At 33.8% G+C, this 17555-nt stretch overlaps 1 pseudogene; it reads left to right on the forward strand.

Annotated features, from left to right (window-relative positions):
• The first annotated feature begins 2745 nt into the window (after window positions 1–2745).
• LOC125166482 (endophilin-A1-like) lies at window positions 2746–16886 on the forward strand (annotated as a pseudogene).
• The last annotated feature ends 669 nt before the right edge of the window (window positions 16887–17555 follow it).

Genomic DNA, 17555 nt, shown 5'->3' on the forward strand with positions numbered 1-17555 from the left:
TCTACCCCTATTTCTCTTGCTTCCTCTTCTGGGACCCCTATGATTCTGGTGTTCTTCCTTTTTAATGAGTCACTGATTTCTCTAATTCTTAAATTGTGCTCTTTTACCTTAATCTCCCTCTTTTTTTCTGCTTTGTTATTCTCTATAAGTTTATCCTCTATATCGCTGATTCTCTGTTCTGCCTTGTCCATCCTTGCCGTTTCTGCATCTATCTGTGATTGGAGCTCAGTTATAGCATTTTTAATTTCTCTGGGTATTTTTTACTTCTTTTATCTCTGCAGAAAGGGATTCTAATCTATTTTCGACTCCAACTAGTATTCTTATTATCATGATTCTAAATTCTGGTTCAGACTTCTTGCTTGTATCTGTGTTGGTTAAATCCTTGGCTGTCATTTCTTCATGCTCTTTCTTTTTGGGTGAATTCCCTCATTTTGTCATTTGGAAAGGAAAAAAGGAATTAATGTGGTAGAAAAATTGAAAATAAAAAAATTAAAATTAAAAAATATTAAAATTAAACTTAAACACACACACACACACACACACACAAATCAAATAGATGCTGCTAGATCCTAGGTGTGTTTTGGTGTGGGTGTTGAAAGTTGTTTGTCAGATTAGAAAAAAAAGGGGAGGAGAAAAAAAAGTAATCATTTGAGAATTTGAAAAAATGAATACACTGAAGTAGACTAAAATGAGATGATGGAGGTAAAATAAAATTTGAAAAAAATATATACAAAAGTAAAGAATATAGTAGAAAAAAATTAAAGAAACATATATTTTATAAAAATTAAAAAATATGATTTTTTTCTTTTTCTGTATTTAGAAAAAAATGAAAAAAAGAAAAAAGATAAAAAAGAACAAAGAAAAGAAAAAGAAATCATTTGAAAATTTGAAAAAGTGAATACACTATAGTAGATTAAAATAAAATGATGGAAGTAAAATAGAATTTGAAAAAATTTACATAAAAGCAAAAATATAGTAATAAAAATTAAATTAAAACATTTGTAATAGAAATTGAAAGTAAAAATGAAGTTTTTCTCTTTCTGCATTCAAGAAAAAGAAAGGAAATGAAAAAGAGAAAAAAGAAAAAGAAAGAAAAAAAGGAAATTGTTTGCAAATTTGAAATGGTGATACACTGAAGTAGACTAAATCAAGAAAAAGAAAAGAATTACGAAAGAGAAAAAGAAAAAGAAAAAAGAAGAAAGAAAATTGAATAGATGAACCTGCTAACAGATTGAAGTAGGACTGAAATTACTTCATTTTCCCCTAGAAGTCAGGCTATGTAGCTCTTTATAGTCCATTAATTAAGCCAGTAGTGAGACTTGGGTTCTTGAAGAGCGAAGTTGGCCCAGGTGGGCAGTGCTCAGTGTAACAGCTCCGCTGTCCACTAGATGGCGCTGCCAGCCTACTGGGGTGGATTGTTGTGGTGCTTGTAGGTGCCTATGCGCATGTACGGGAGCGGTAAAAAATGGCACCACCCAGCTACCCAGTCTGTTCTCCCAGATCAACAATCGCGCACCTGTCCTCTGTCTTCAGCTCTAGTTCACTCCCTGCTTTTTCACTCTCCTTGACCAGGCCCCCGGCAGTACCTCTCTCCCAAGTTTTGTCTCAGATGTGGCTGTTTTCCCTGGGTGCTTACTTCTGAAGGACTGTGGTTTTGACTGGTTCCACCCCTCTGTGGGAGGGTCTCACTGAGCAATGGCTGAATGAGCAATGGCCGAATGTCGGCTGCACCCAGGAATGCTTGCTGGACCCTGCTGCTGCCAGTGCCCCGAGACTCCGGCTAGGTTCCAGCCCACCCCAGAAAAAATCACGAGACAGTGTAGCAGCAGTGTTTCAGGGATTACGGAAAATCACAACACACATCTAGCACCAGGTTTCACCCTTAAGGACCTTGTTCCAGCACCAGCGAATGTGGCCATTTTCTGGGGTCTGCTGGGACCAGGTGCTTTCAACAGTCTCTACAAAATGTCCTTCCAGCAGTGGAACTGCTTTCCCCTGTGTGGCCTGAGAACCTCCTGGACCCCACTCTGTTCCTGGGGATTCACCCTTCCCACCAGAGCACCACAAGGTATCGAGCTGCAGAGATGCAGCCTTTGCACTCCCCTTGTTTGCAGTCTTAGCGGAATTTAAAACCCTCTCCTTTCTCCTTTCTCCCTTTTTAGTTTAGTCCCTGTGGCTGTTTCCAATTTTCCACTTTCTCTCCAGCTGCTTTTGGGGAGGGGTGCTTTTCCCATATTCTCCCCACCTCCCCAGTCTCTGTCCCCTCTCTGCTACCTTTTGTGGCTTCTCGCTCCCCAAATTCACCTCTCCGTCCCGCATACCTGAGGAATTCTGTGGTTCAGGTTGTGCAGATTGTTGTATTAATCCTCCAATCAGTTTTCTAGGTCTGTAGGGTGGTTTAGTGTTGGTCTGACTGTATTTCATGGATGTGCAACACACAAAAACTTCCATGCTGTTCTGTTATCTTGGCTCCTCCCCTTGCAGAAACATTTTTTAAAACCTCTTTTTTTTCCCCCAAACATTGATTTGTATTTCCTAAATGTCTCTGCTAAGTCCTCATCTTAATACCACAAATATTTCCTGGGCTGTCTCATTGATTTCCATGGCTTCAATTTTCATCCATTTTTTTTTAACTCCTCCCAAATCTGCCTTTGCATTATAGCTTCTCCTAGATTTGGGAATGGAATATTGAATAATGCATTAGACACAACTCTCTGGATATTAGGAAGGAACCTCAAATTCATCATGTTCACAACTGAAATCTGGAATTTCTCTCCCAAGCGCCATTCTCCTATGCCTCCTGCTTATTGCAGGGTACGTATCAAACCTGAAGTGCCTAAAATAGAAGCAGGAGCATCATCTAGGATCTTGAAAAAATCTGCCCTGATATTATCCCTAATAGGATATTGTACAATCATTTAAAATAATTGATTTAGAAAAGAATTATAGACAATATTTGATCGACTTAATGTTCTGCCTTTTCTAGTATTCTTCTCTGAATTTAAAGAACAATTTCACTTATTTTTTCAATGATCTCATTTTGGTTAAGATGAAAGAAACTTTCATTAGTCTGGTTGTGAATAAATACCATAATTTTTCCTTATTTAGTAGAGCTCACCTTCGGTCAGCCTTTCTTTTTTTTTAATTTTTTAATGTTTATTTATTTTTGAGAGAGAGAGAGGGTGCACAAATGGGGGAGGGATAGAGAGAGAGAGGGAGATACAGAATCAGAAGCAGGCTCCAGGCTCTGAGCTGTCAGCACAGAACTTGATGTGGGGCTCAAACCCAAGAACCATGAGATCATAACCTGAGCCAAAGTCAGATGCTTAACTGACTGAGCCACCCAGGAGCCCCAGCCTGGCTTTCTTTTTTGAATCTTATTCCAAGAAAATACTTCAAATAATCTTCTTAAGAAACTGAAAAATAAATGGTGTAAGTCGTGCTATTTATATTTATAATACCATTCATTATGGATATACTAGCAAATATATATTTTTAAATTCTGATCATGCATTACTAATACACATGAAACCTACATATAAATATGAAGTAAACTAAAACAAATTTCATATCAATGAATCCACCCTTATAGTATTATTGGCAATCCTATTCATAATATGTGAAATACGTTTCTTTTGCCTGATTTCCTATTTGGTTATTTATGTTATTTTACACGTTGATTTGTTACAGTTGTGCTGAATACTAAACTTTTATGTACTACAAGTTTTTCCCACTATCTCAAAGTGGAGCATTCTTATGAAAATTTTCTAAGCTGAAATGGTGTAAAATTAAGAAGCAATTACCATTAATTTATATGGAAAAAGTTTTGAGCATTCCAAGCATGAAAAATTAACCTCTCTTAGGCTTTTCTGATCCGTTAGGCCACATCTTGCTAACAGATGCATAAAATAAATCAAGATAAAGCACAGAGGCTCACAGACACCATTCAAACTCTGGCAGCTTGATGCTGAGATGCTGAGTGTAGTTCCCAGGGAAGGCACTTGGTGACGCCACTCTCACTACTTGGGGTCCGGGCTGCCTCTGTAATGGCTCACTGCAAACTAAACTCTGAAAGCTATTTTTGCTTTTTGCCTTTTATCCTTTTGATTTATTTCAGATAGCAGGGAAAACTTGTACTGAAGGTCTTTTGTGAAGGCAGAGTGGTATAATGTGACCTTATATCCGTGGGAGATACCTGTATTTTCATTGCTTATTATTTCTCCCATTTTTTTACTTTTCTGTTGACTTTTAAAGAGATATTTTTATAATGAACATTTATAAGTGAAGTATAACCCCATCTTTAAAGATAACTCTACCATTTCTTTTCTCATTTTTCAGGAGAATTAGGAGCCCTCAGAGCAGTAACCGTTGTTATTTCTCATTTTACTTCTCTCCCTTCAGTTTCACGTTCTGATCAAGAGAAAAGTATCCATTTTAGTTCTTTTACAGCAGATAATCACTGCTTCTCAAATAAATAAATAAATAAATAAATAAATAAATAAATAAATATATCTGCCTCTTTAATCATATTGTTCTTTAATGATACATATTTATTTTAATATTAAGAACTGATAATTTAATAAATATATGTTATATAGACATAAGAAATTGCCATCATAATATCTTTGACCCATTTGGAAACACAAGTCTTATATCCACAATAACTTCCCACAATAACTTATCATAGTGCTTTGTTTTATCTGTGCATTATTCAATAATTGCTTTGGGTACCCCAGTAAGATTCATATCTACCAATATGGTTTTAGTATAGTATTATATATAGAAACTTAAAAATAGTGTTATAATTTTCTTTGTATGATAAAAACCCTTTATTAGTTATTTTATTTTTGAACACATATCACCTCTCACTTATATTTGAGTCATACTTGTTATATGAATATATTCTAAAACTCTTTGATATGCACAGAATGAATGATATGTTATAAATCAAAACCATGTTGCTGTCATTACCTCAAATATCTGCTTAGATATATAAATGATTACAGTGTTTTTAGTACAAGAAAAATTAAAACAAAATAAGCCATATATCTGTTCTGATGTGTCAAATATAGTCATTTTTTCTCAAAATTCAAAATATTATACAAGATATAATTTTTAAAAATATTCTGATATTAAAATATGGTATTTATATCTCCTTGAAGATATTTATGAATTCAAAAGTAGTGGGTTAGCTTAAATCTCTATACCACAAAGTATTTGGTACATTCCTGTTAGAGTCAGCATCAAGGCAATATTTGCCCTTACTAGTGTTACTATTCATTATTGTTCTACTATTCATTTATTGCTAATGCAAAACAGCAAAATGAATAAATAAGGTTAATAAGCTAGGAGGAAAACAGTTGTTATTTACATATTATATGAAATATGATCACATAGTAATAAATCCCAACAGAGCCAACTAACCACTAATCTTAAATAATTTAAAAGATCTAAAAAGTGGTAAGTTAAAAAGTCAATACAAATAATAAAAAAAGTCAGAAAAACATATAAATAAAAATGAAAACTTTTGTTCACTGTCAGAAAGTCTGAATAAAGCCTTAACATTGTACAGATGTCAATTATTTCCACATTATACTGTTACCCATAAATCAAATTCAACCCAAAACATTATTATATAATTTGTGGAAGTTAACACATTAATTCTAAAATTAATATTGCAGATTAAGGGGCTAAGAATAGCCCAGAAAATTTTGAACAAGATCCCATTTTTTGTCATGAAATTAATAATATTTTAATATATCTCTATGAAATATATTTACTTTTTTCTTCAGGATAGCCTCTTTTATACTTTTCATCATTTATTTCTATTTCTGTTATTTATCATATTTTTTACTGATCTAAAGGAGTTCCTCATATATTATTGATAAGACATTTTGTTTATTGTACATAGAAAATACATGTATTCTCCCTCTTCTGCTTGTCATTTAACTTCACTTATAATGTCTTTTCTCAGGCAGAAGTTTTAATGTTCCTTCAAGGCTTTTGAAGTGATTTTGCATTTTGCCTGGGAAAGAGTTTTGTACTCTATGACTATGCTATATAGTATTTGTTTTGTTTTGTAAATTATTAAAATTTTGACTTAATACAAGGTCCAATTATGTAACTATGTGACAGGTTTTGGAAAATACTTTAAGTGAATTTTTGAATATTATATAGTCTTGTTGATTAATTCTTCCTATTGATTTTGTTGAAAAAAACTCATAACATAATTATTCTTTGTAATTTGATGACCATAACTGTTCAGTATACAAAATTTTAATGACTACAGTATCTTCTTCCTAATATGTCACAACATTATCATAAAATTGCACATTAAGAACTATACATTTATTTAGTCTTAATTAGAATTTATTTTCTTCCCGTTGCTTCTTAAACTGGTTGCCATTCTCTTTTTTTTTTTTTTCAACGTTTTTTATTTATTTTTGGGACAGAGAGAGAGAGACAGAGCATGAACGGGGGAGGGGCAGAGAGAGAGGGAGACACAGAATCAGAAACAGGCTCCAGGCTCCCAGCCATCAGCCCAGAGCCTGACGCGGGGCTCGAACTCACTGACCCTGAGATCGTGACCTTGCTGAAGTCGGACGCTTAACCGACTGCACCACCCAGGCGCCCCAATGTTGTTACATTTAGTATTTTGTCTTTATTTACTGCTGAAAAATACCCCCTTTGGTTGATATACCATCTTTGTCAATTCAGTCTCCAACCTGATAAATATTTGAATTTTTAATTTTTTAAATGTTTATTTATTTTTGAGAGACAGAGACAGAGAATGAGCAAAAGAGGGGCAGAGAGAGAGGGAAACACAGAATCTGAATCAGGCTCCAGGCTCTGAGTTGTCAGCAGAGAGCCTGACATGAGGCTTGAACCCATGAACCTTGAGATCATGACCTGAGCCAAAGCCAAATATTTAACCGACTGAGCCAGCCAGGCACTCTGATATTTGAATTTTTCTAATGCATTACTTTTTATTGATTGATCCGTTGACTTATTACAGGATAAATTTCCAACTTGCTGCTTTAAATGTTCCTGATAAAGAAAGCATAATTTGCCAGATATCTTTTCAGGTATTAGCTTAATTAGCCTAATATTTATCCCTTTGGGCTAATTCTGCACCTTGTTTTGGTTGTTACAGTTGTTGTTGTTGTTGTTGTTGTTGTTGTCTTTACACTTGGAATTTTTTCTGGGCTCTGTTGAGAATGATGTTCAATTTCTTAGAAATCTTTTCAAATTTTAGATTGGACTTTTGGTTTCTTTTTTGGTTCCTCTTTCCCTTCTCCTCTAACATCTTAGTATTTTCTACAAATACTTTAACTTCTCACATTCACTAATGGCCCCATCCCAGTACTCTAATGAGTTTTTCTTAATCTTTTTATCATTTCAAAGGGGTTTTGGATGTGGGGGCAGAGATAAAATTATTCATTCTATTTGGTCAACATACTGCTCATCTTTCCATAGTCCTTGTCACTTTGTATTGCAATTTCTAAACAACTTGTCTTATCTTTCATTATTCAATAAACTCAATGAGAGTAAAGTCATGTTTGTGTTTTTTAAAAAAACACTTTATTGTGGTATGATTGTCGTACAAAAGCTGTACATATTTAATGTATACAATTTGGTGAGTTTGGAGATAAGCGAATACCTTGAAATCATCACCACAATCTATGCCATAAATATCTTTCACCTCCAAAAGTTTCATTCCACTTTATTTATTTATTATAATAAATAATCATTATTTTTGTGTGTATAAGAACTTTTAACATACAAGTTATGCTACCCTCTTAGCAATTATCTTAATTGCCATGAAATTCCCTGAACTTAGTACCTTCTTGGTGCACACTCAGTGCTCAACAAACGCTTGTGTAATGAATAAAGGAGGACATTTATAAAACTTATTAAAGCACTAACATTGGTTATGAATATGCAGTGTAATTACAGCTAATCTTAAATGGCATTATCTTCATTTTGCTGTAAAAATAATTCTAATGGACAGTTATTTACATAAAAACAAGAACAGATAACTTAAGGATAGTTAAGAGATCATGCAATACATAATATACAGTATAAGTATTTATGAAAGGAAATTAGAAAAATGGTTAAAAACAACCATGTCAGAATAGTAGAACCTTGGATGATTTCACATTGTTGTTTATATTCTTAATAAATTATAACTTTCCAACAACAATCCCACTCTAATTTCATGCTAAGAATAACATAGATGATAGGAGAAAATGTCAATAGTTTTGTTTTTTTTTCTCAGTATTTACCATCTTTTAGCATAAAATAACATATTTTTGGAGTTTTATGCCTCAAGAGAAAATTTGGGAACACTCCAATGGCATAATCTTTGTACAGTTTGTTGACTTAGAACTTTCATGTGGTTATAGTTGTCTCCTTGCTATTTCCACTCCCAGGATAATGTTATAAAGGGTGTATCTGTGACAATCATGTGGCAAGACCAATTTGTGTGATGTAAAAGCTTAATTTGTTGGTTAAAAAATGTTCATTTACTATGTTCCTTTACTCTTTTCTTGGTAAGGACTTTGATTGTTCAATAACAATTAAAAATGGCCTCAAATATGGGATAGAGAAAACCTAGGGAGCAAATCAGCCAGCCAAAAAGTCCAAAGAATGACTAAGAGAAATACTTGTATGCATTTTTGGTTATGGAAAGACCAGGATACTAATGTACTGTAGTAAACTTATTATAGGAAATATAGGGTAGTGATTATATATATGTGTACTTCGTAGCGTGTAGGGATTTTATATATATAATATATATATAAAATATATATATATGTTTAAATATATGTTTTTATATATGTTTACCATATATATATAATTTTACATATATACAAACACACACACTGTACCTGAATGGCCCTTGTGGTGTATTTACACAAATAAATATACAAGTAAAATTTTATTATTGTTTGATTTAACAGTAGCAGCCTCAATACATATCTATGCAGTTCATTTTATCTAATTTGTAATAGGAACAGAAATAAGACATTATTATTTTTGTTATTAAACATGCTAAGTCATATTCCTTAAATAAGTTATACTAATTGTCTCTATGTTAACAATGTAATTGTGTTAATTGTTCATCCAAATTTACAGAACAGACTGCTTTAAAGAATATTAGTGGTATCTAGCTAAATCCCACCCTCGTCTAAGTGTGTGAAACCCTCCAAAACTTTCTGACAAGTGATCTCACCATCTCAAATAAAACAACTGCAAACATTAGTTAGGTAAATGAAGTAATTGTTGTCACATGTAATATTGTTCTGCCTAGTCTTGAACTGAAATCCACTTCCCTTTAAATGCTGTTCATTGACACTTGCCATATTTCAACTTTTTTAAAGCATGTTCTAATGAATTTCAGGGGGAAAATCACATAACGTCTCCCATAGTGAAAATAATCTTACAATATTCCCTCTATAGCCATGACTATAGTGATTGATTAGTGTATTTTCTTCATATAAATATAAATATGAAAAAAATATATATTTTTGGCCTCAGTTGCATACATCTATATGGAAATACTCTGTAAAACATATTGTTTGGACTTCGTTTCACTAAATAAATTCTTGGTGTGTCTGAGCAAACTTGAGAAAAGTTGCCACAAAATTATTTATTTGCATGACAAAATTAATTTCCAAAATTAAAACTAAAATGATGTCCAGTATATTCATGCTATTGAGTTTATGAGATGGTTTGAATTTTGCATATTCTTTATCAGATGAGGCCATTGTCATTTGCTTATTTTTTTATTTAAACATTGCTTTCTCTATTTTAACATTATTACTTTACATTTTTATGTAAAAATTACTAAATTATGCAAATTATTAATTCAAGAAATACCTTTAATCTTTACGTAATTTGATCTAAATAGCCAAGGTGTTTAGGATAAATTTTAGGCTTTCTAAATGTAGATATTTCTCACACGTATTGAAAAAAAATATGTTCATGCTTTTTTGTTACTAAAAGTAAAAGAAAAATCATTTGCCATTTTCTCTGCTTCAGGAACTATTCTAAGACCTTGACTTACATTAATCCATTTAATCCTCTCAAGAAATGTATGAGATAGGCATTATTATTTTCACATTTTATAGATTTGAAACGGAGACAGGGAGGCTAAATGACTGGTCTAAGTTGACATAACTAGTCTAGATTGGCCTGTAGCAGTCTGCTTCAGTGTCTAAGCTGTTAGTCACCACCACACTAAAGGTTTTTACATTGATTCCTATGAAAAACAAACCAGCTGGACATAACCATTGTATGATCTCTCCCCTTCCTTCCTTGTAATTGTTTTAAATTTGAAGGTAACATTCAATTAACAAATTAATTTGATATTTTGTAATAAATGGACAGTTCTAAATTAATAATTCTGGAAAATAGAAAGCCCCTCTAGATAAATGTAGCCTGTGTATCATGAACTGCTTATTTACTGTTTTTTTTTTCTCCAATAGAGTTTGTTGCATATAATATAACTGAAAAATAGATACCTTTCATTATCATAGCACTCTGCCTGACAGTTTTGGAGAGGATAATGTATTTCTGACAGGGGAAACTCACAGGAGAAGTAAAACCACATTCTACTCTGAGTACCAAAGATGAAAGTTAAACACTTATAAACTACAGAGGATCTATATGTATAGATCAACATCAAGATGAGTACTCTAACAATTATATACTCAAATCTGATTGAAGATTTTAGGAAATAGAGATAAAATCATTGACACTATCAATAATCTTATTAATATTTTTTGTCTAGATTCTGCTAGGTTTCTAATGGAATATACATAGTTTTTTAGAACAGATGTAACCATTTGAACTTAAGAGTTAATATAGTTAAATATTTTCTTGTTAGTATTCTGAAGCTCTTTTACAGAGAAGAATCAATGCTTATAGCTCTTTATATTAACCAATTACGCAAATTATTAGAACTACTTCAAATGATTTTCATAGTAGAAAACAAAAACATTTTTAATGTACTTCATGTTGTTTTGATGATGTTTTTACTATTTTAAAATTTTATTTATCATTGTATTTACTTTAATTATTATTTCTTTCTGTGTCTTGAGAAATTTTCCCTATGCATATGGTTGAGAAGATAATCCCCATATGTTTTCTTCTAGGATACTTGTATTTTTAGTTGTTATGTTTGATGTATTTTAAAATTAATTTTATTATCATGTGAAATAGGGGTTGAGATTCATTTATTTAAACATAGTTATCTAGTTCTAACAGCCAACATTGAAAAACTTTTCTTCCTCTATTGAATAATTTGATGCATATATGGGAAGTCAATTAATTATAAAAGTGTGGGTCTAATTTTATACACTCTATTTTGTTCCATTGTTCCATTTAAATATTTTTATATTTAAATACCATACTGTTTTGTTAATTGTTGCCTCTTATTATGTATTGAGTTGGTCTTCTAACCATGGTTTTTCTATTTCAAGACTCTTTCATGACTCTTGATTTTTCACATTTTCACATATACTTTAAAAGCACCCAAACATTTCCGTTAAACATGCCCTCAGAGATTTAGTTTGGAATTGCTAAAATTAAACCTGTACATCAATTTACAGAGAATTGAGTTTTTAACAATACTCCATCGTTTAATCCATGGACATTGTATATCTCAGCAATGTTTTATAATTTCCAATGCAGAGATATTTCACATATTTTGTTAAATTAATGTCCATTTTCTTTTTGTCACTAATGTAAATAAATTGCTTTTGGTATGCATAAATACAACTGCTGTTAATATATTGAAATGCATGTAGTTTTGTTTACTGATCTTTTATCTGTGACCTTGATAAATTCACTTATTAGTTTTAGTAGTCTAATTGTATATTCTTTAGGATTTTCTATATAAGCCATCTTCCCTTTTGTGAATAAAACCTGTTTTCTTTCTTTCTTCTCAATCTATGTCTTTTGTTCCTTCTTCATGCCTTATGGCATGAACAGGACCTGCAGGTACAATGCTGAATAGAAGTGGGAAGAATGGACAGCCTTATTTGGCTTCTGACCTTAGAGGGAGAGGGTCTAATACTTCATGATTTATGTTTGGTGTTAAATGTAGGTGTTTGTGTGTGCCCTTTATTGGATTTAGGATTTTTTTTTACATTTCTAGCTTGCTGTTAGTTTTTATCAAAGCATGGGTATTAAAAAGTTGTCAGATGCTTTTTCCCACATCTATTGAGATTTTCTTTTTTCTCTTTGGCATAGATATTAACTTCCATAGTTTTAATTTCAAATATTTTTATGTTAATATTAACATAAATCAATGTTTGGTTTATGTTAAAACAATTTTATACTCACAGGATAAACTCTGCTTGATTATACTATATTATCCTTTTTATATATTGTCAAAAATTTTTTGCTCAAATTTGTTCAGGATTTTATCTGTATTCACAGGATGAACCCCCAGTTAGTCTTGGTGTATTATTATTTTTCTTTCTTTATTTTTTTAATGTTTTAAATGTTTTATGCATTTTTGAAAGAAAGAGAGAGAGAGAGAGAGAGATCAGGAGTGAGGGAGGGACAGAGAGAGAGAGGGAGACATAGAATCCAAAGCAGGCTCAAGGCTTTGAGCTGTTAGCACAGAGCCCAATGTGGGGCTTGAACTCACAGGCTGTGAGATCATGACCTGAGCTGAAGTTGGATGCTTAACTGACTGAGCAACACAGGAGCCCCAATTTCTTGATGAATGTGATTTGATAATGTTTTAGTAAAAGATTTCTGCACTATATTATGGGGGATTTTGCTATGTAATTTTTTTCTTATAAAATCTTTATTGAATTGTGTTATCATAGTTGCTTTGGCTTCAATAAACAAGTAGAACAAGTAGAAACAAGTAAACAAGTAGACAAGTAAACAAGTAGAAAACTTTGCTCTCTGCTTATACTTTCTAAGAATAGTGTGTAAACTTTTTCTTTTCTTTTTTTTTTTTTTTGATGCGTGTTAGAATTTATAATTAAAACTATCCCTGGAGTTTTCCTTGAGAGACCATTTTCTTGTAGCTGCTTTAAATCACATTCATTTTTTTTTTTCAACATAAGGCTATTCTGATTTGGGAGTGTGTGTTAATATTTGTAAATTTCTTTCAGTGACTGTGTCAATATAGTTTAAGTTGTCAAATTTATTGATTTAAGGTTATTTATAAATTTTTCTTTGCCTATACTTAAAATCTGAAGGATTTATATTACTATTTCATTCTTCTTATAAGCAATTTTTGTTTCTTTTCTCTTTTTTATATTAACTTGCTAGAGTTGTATAATTTTTCATGACTTGTTTATAGAATCAACCTCAAAAAATATCTACCATTTGTCTGCCTTCATTTCTTGATTTCCAATGTTAGTGTAAATTTGTTTTCATGTACTTGCTTTATACATTTATATGTTTATATATTATCTTTATCATTTAGTAGAAAGAGTTTGCAATTATTCCTGCAATTCTTTGAACAATGAATGGGTTCTTTTTTGAACAGTGGATTAATTATAAATGTGTTGTTTAGCTGTAACATTTGTGGCTTTTCTGGATATTTTACTAAGAATTAATTTTATTTTAATTCTGTTGTTGAAAATTATCATGAATTGCTTTATTGGCCAGCAGGTAGTACATCTTTAGGAAAAGTCCATGTGAACTAGAAACAGAGTGAACAGGGGAGGAGCAGAGAGAGAGAACGAGAGAGAGAGAGAGAGAGAGAGAGAGAGAGAGAGAGAGAGAGAGAATCCCAAGCAGGATCCATGCTGTCAGTGCAGAGCCCCCACATGTGCTCACTAACCATGAGATCATGACCTGAACTGAAACCAAGAGTTGGATGCTTAGCCGACTGAGCCACCCAGGTGCCCCTGTACACTTTTTTCAATCAAACAATGAGAGAAACATGTTAGAATCTCAAACTATGACTGTGTATTTTTCTATTTCTCATTCTACTTTATTTATACAAATATTTGTATTTATTATGAAACTCTATTATTAACCACATACACACATATTGTGATTATTATGTACCCAACAAATTGACTTTTTATTATTATGAAATTTCTCTTTCTATCTATGGTAATATTTCATTATTGAAAGCCTATTTTGTCTGATACTGACATAGACACCTCAAGTTTTATATTTCATTTCTTGGTACAGTATATTTGTTTCCTCCTTTGACTGTCAATGTTTCTAGGTCTCTATATTTAATATGTGTCTATATTTAATGTGGATCTTGCTTTTTTTATTCAATATGACAATTTTGTCTTTTAATTCTCTATTTTATGTAAAAGTTGACATAACTGGATTTAGGCCTACATTTTTTTCTTTTTCATTTTTCTTGATAAACTTATTTTTGCATTTGGGTTTGTTCCAGATTTTAATTCATCATACAAACTATGCTAGCATTAACACTTCAATTATTTTCTCATCTCAATAACATATGCCTGCCTGTGTCAAACCCACTCCTCCTTCCCCTTTTACCCAGACCAGGCAATTATTCCCAGACTTAAAAGTGACTGCAAGCTTTGATCACCTAACAAATGGCTCATCCATCTCTGGAACTTAATTTACTAACCATATGAAAATGTGTAAAGGAAACCTAACTCAAAATTGCAGTCAGGCTGTCAAGTATATACTACTCTATGTAGCTTGTATAGTCCAGCAGGAAGAAGGAAGATTTACTCTTAGGGCAACAGCAAGCTGTAGATACCCTGCAATAGCCAGCTATCCTGGCCTGCAGCCAATGAGAGACCACCACCATTTCTCACTCTCATTTTCCTCCAATGAACTTTTCTTTGAAACAACTCTCCTCCTCCCCAACTTCCTCTTTTCCATTATAAAAGGATGCTCTCCTTTGTTCTCTGGACTTCCTTATGATTCATCATAGTTTGCTTGTCCTGAATTGCAATTCTTCTGCTATTCCCTAATAAATCTGATTTTCTGGCTGAATTGCTTACCTTTTTCTTTAAAAAAATGGCAGCCAACTATAGCATCTACTACTCTTCATAACTTTTATTATTTTTTTAATCTTTATTTTTTAGAGATTGAGAGGGAGCAGGGTAAGGGCAGGAGAGAGGGAGACAGAGGATCTGAAGCTGACTCTGTGCTGACAGTGTAGAGCCCAATGTGGGGCTCGAACTCATGAACTGTGAGATTGTAACCGCAGAATAAGACAGACACTTTACTGAGTGACTCAGGCGCCCCTTCAATGACTTTAAACAAATGCATTATTTTCCATGTATCTTGTACTTTCTTATTGCTGCCAGAGTTATGGTCATTTGTGACTTTCTACACAGTAATCAAATATGAGTATTTGATATGAGATATCTCCTCCAGCAATTTTTAAAGGAAAGTTATTGATTTGTATAGACAAACAAATAAAATGAAACAGGATTTACAACCACACAGTCCTGGGTTTGTCTCTTAGTTTCTTCACTTTCTACCTGTGACATGGAGAAGTTACTTAATTTTTGGAGCCCCAATTAGCACATCTGTAAATCCCATTTCTTACAACCAATCATATATTATTCTGAAGATTAAATGAGATCTTATGTGTAAATTAATTTACAGCTACTCAGCTCCTATACTGTGGTAGAACCTCAACAAATATTGAACTTCTGTGCATACATAAATTTGGGTAATTTCTGTATAAGTTTATTTCATTAAATAAATAAAAAAATATTAGCTTGTTTAAAATTTAAAATTATTCAAAGTCCCATGTTACTCTGTGCCCCTCACCCACAACTATGGTGGGGGCATGAGCTGTGGAAGGGCCCTGTGCAGCCCTCCTGTCCAGCTCCATAGAATCTTTCCAGCACCTGCCCCCACACCTATGCCCATGTGTCCTCTGGCAACTTGTTGGTAGGCAGTGGCTGGGTGCAAGAAGCAATTCACAGAGCCACTGAAAAAGTGAGAAATTTGGAGGAGCAGAAGGAACCAAGCTAGATGATGATTTCAAAGAGATAGAGAGGAAAGTGGATCAGGGCTGTGATGGAAATAATGATGGAAATGATTGAATACCTTCAAGCCATCCCAGCTTCCAGAGATAAACTTATTGTGATCAACACCATGTCAAAATTCTGCATCCAGGGGAAAGCCAGGATATTCCCAGGCAGAAGTGCTGCTGGCAGAGGCCATGATCAAGTCTGGAAGAGGGCTTAGAGATGATTGCAACACTGGCCTAGCGATTGATGAGGCGGGAGGTCATTCAAGAACTTTTGGAGGTTTAAGACTTTGTGCATGGAAGTCAGGTGGAACTTGACCTCCTTCGGAACCTTCATGACAGTGATCTAAGGAAAATTAAGCATCATGTACAGAGGTTGGAGGGTCAAAGCTTGGCCTTTGAGTGTAAGAAGAAATGAAAAGGCAAGATTCCAAATCAAGAGCTCCACAAGAGTCTGGAGAAATTTGATTAGTCTCAAGATGTTGATGAGGTAAACATGTTCAACAGGTGAGCCAGCTTTCTGCACTTGTGCAAACCCATCTGGAGTACCATAACCAGACAGTCCGGCTCCTGCTGGAAGTCACCCTCAGACTGGAAGAAAAAATAAAACAAGCTTCATCTTGGCCTACAAGAGAATATCAGCCTAAACTACAAATGAGCCAGGAGCTTCCAGCTGGAGACAACAGTCAGCCCAATGGAAGCTTCTCCCTCATACACACTCATAAGTGCCACAGTGGATCAGCCCTGTGGCTGATTTGTGTACAACTTTGAACCTGAAAATGAAGGACAAATGGGTTTTAAAGAGGATGCTATCATCAAACTCACTAGCCAAATTGATGAGCACTAGTATAGGGGAATGCTTCATGGCCATTCAGGCTTCTTCCCCATCAACTAAGTGGAGACTCTGGTTGCCTTGCCCCATTAAGATTTTAAGTGAACAGGCTCATCTCCTCTTGATCCAGATATTTAAGTTTAACTACTACTTTGGTAATGTTGCTCACAATACGTTCCAAGTGCAGGTTGAAGTGGTCCAAGTCATCAAGTTCCACTGACTTTCTTTGGTTGGCTTGTACAATCCCACAAGAGTGATGGTGATGAGCAGTATCTTCTTAGTGTGTAAGGATGGCATGTGCTATTTCTAGTTTCTCTCCAGCTGCTTTTGCGGGGGAAGGGGTGCATTTCATGTACTCCCCTTCACCTCCATCCTCTCTCCACAAGCAAAACCAGCTCCCTGCCCTCCACAGCTTCTCTCTCCCCCAGTTCACCTCTCCGTGTCAAGCACCTGCTGAGTTCTGTGGTTCAGATTGTGCAGATTGTTGTGTTAATCCTCAAATCAGTTTTCTAGGTGTGCAAGATGGTTAAGTGTTGATCTGGCTGTATTTCATGGACACAAGATGTAAAAAAACTTTCATACTGTTCCACCATCTTGGCTCCTCCCCAGTAGGTATGTGTTTTTAAGTAGCATGTGTGACTGGGTTAAGAAGCCTTTCTTCCAGCTAATGTGCTGGTAGTACCTTTTGCCAGACAAACTTTGGCAACTCCACACTCTGCATGCAGGGATAGCAATCTACTTGGAAGGAAGGTACATTAATTG

This window comes from Prionailurus viverrinus, chromosome B2 (genome assembly GCF_022837055.1).
Source record: "Prionailurus viverrinus isolate Anna chromosome B2, UM_Priviv_1.0, whole genome shotgun sequence".
Classification (NCBI taxonomy): domain Eukaryota; kingdom Metazoa; phylum Chordata; class Mammalia; order Carnivora; family Felidae; genus Prionailurus; species Prionailurus viverrinus.